The 2029-nt window shown below is 38.2% G+C and overlaps 1 protein-coding gene across 1 annotated transcript in view; it reads right to left on the bottom strand.

Annotated features, from left to right (window-relative positions):
• Positions 1-2029, bottom strand: part of LOC106735979 (high mobility group protein B2-like) — a 168198-nt gene that overhangs the window by 123490 nt on the left and 42679 nt on the right.

Below are 2029 nucleotides of genomic sequence, written 5' to 3'. Positions count from 1 at the left end.
TGCTTGCCAAGGAAAGATAGGAAGAGGGAAAGTAAGAACTCAACACCCTAGGGGATGACCACATTGCAATCTCTTCTCCTTCATTCTCTTCCTGGGATTTTAAGCAAGCACGTGCATGTGCCCAGAGTGAGTTTTAAGCCACCAGGTTCAGGACTGGAACCACAGTCAGTCATGTGGGAGCTTAGTACCTTAACACCACATGCTGATTCCATTATCACATTCGTTTTACGACATTCCTTATCATTGGCAAAACTAAAGAAACTTTTACTACAGTAGTTTTTTTTTGGGGGGGAGGAGAGGTTTTTGCTATAGGGTGTGTGTGCTCATCAGAAAAAGAGACACAGAGAGACAGAAAATGAGAAATCACCCCCCAGGGGGATGGCCATGCTACAATCCCTTCTCTTCCATTCTCCTCTTGGGATCTTGGGCACGCATGCACGCACATGTGCCTGGCGTGAGTTTAAGTCACTGGGTCTGGGACCCGAATCATGGTCAACTACATGGGAGTCCAGCGACATAGCCATTACACGAACTGCTGGTCCCACTACAGTAATTTTTTTTTTCCTAAAGCCACATGAAAGACCAACAATAATGAATTATTAAACAGATCATGTGAGTAAATGTTTCATTTTTGTTTAATTACTTATAAGATGCTCAGCTTGCTAAATTTTTTAACTGCATGCTATTCGTAATTTTTCAGTTGGTTTCCCCCATATCAGTGGAAAGAGCTTGAAAGTTCAATTGATCTCAAATAGATCATATTAATTCACAGTTCAATACATTATTAAACAGCTTGAGCTGCTATGTCCTTTAAATAAATTCAACATGTCAACTGGAGCCTATTAAACAACATGGCTGGCTCAGTTAATTGTTTCAGTGGGTCAACAAGATTATCTGCAGCTGTCATTATTTTGAAGAATAGCCACAGCAGGATTTGACTAGGAATTTTCTCTTTATGTTTAGCATATGTTTTTTTTTTTTTTGAGATGTGTAAGAATTCCCCCAAAGATTTTAAGTAAACTTGAAGGTATGTTTGTTAGTAGTGCCTCATGGACTATATCTTCAATCAATGTAGTCTTCCTGTTGTTTCTAACAAATACTCCAACAATTTATCTTCTACTAATATTCACTCTGGCAAGACTTGGATCACCTTCCTTATGTGTTCATTGTCTATAAAATTACTATTTTTCTAGATCAAGTAAGTGTAAGAGATTGAGTATATTTAAAATGTTAAGTCCTTTACAGACACTGGCTGGATTTTAGCATTTACAGAATATTCCAGAGCACATTTTCCCTCTTTCTACATTGTTAGAGTATATACATGAAATTAATAATTTGCATATAACCATTTTGATTACTAAGATCTTCTATGATTTTAATAAACATGCTTTCAAGTATGACAACATGCATTCATCATAAGCATTTATTAAACTAACTAGCTATATCTTATATAGTATAGGGACTGCTTTCAGAGAACACAGTTTTGTCTTTTCCATTTGCCAACTTAGTAAGTATTATGGATCCTATGATCTACAATAGTGTCATATTATCATATAAGTAATCAGTTTACTGTCATATATGTTTTTACTTTTAATTAACTAAATAAAATAACATGTACTGAGGCTACAGAATTAAATAAAATTGCTATAGTTGCACTATATATTGGAACTCATGCAAACACGTGGAATAAAATTCAAGGAGTAGGAAATTTCAAGCCACCAGGTCCAGAATTCAAACCGCAGTCAGCCATATGGGAATCCAGCCACCTTAACCACTATGCCACCTGCTGGCCCCATGTGATACTGTTTTTAAGGAGAAGAGCTGGGACCAGCAGTTAGCGTAATGGCTATGTAACTGGATTCCCATGTAGTCGACTGCAGTTCGAGTCCCAGACCCGGTGACTTAAACTCACACCGGGTGTGTGTGTGTGCGTGCCAAAGATCCCGAGAGGAGAATGGAGGAGAAGGGATTGCAGCGTGGTTACCTCCCCTGGGGGGTGATTTGTTGCTTTCTGTCTCTCTGTCTCTCT

The sequence above is a fragment of the Tupaia chinensis genome, unplaced genomic scaffold (genome assembly GCF_000334495.1).
Source record: "Tupaia chinensis unplaced genomic scaffold, TupChi_1.0 Scaffold000600_1, whole genome shotgun sequence".
Taxonomy (NCBI): domain Eukaryota; kingdom Metazoa; phylum Chordata; class Mammalia; order Scandentia; family Tupaiidae; genus Tupaia; species Tupaia belangeri.
Note: the sequence above shows the minus strand (reverse complement) of the source record. Positions and strands in the feature narration are given on the sequence as shown.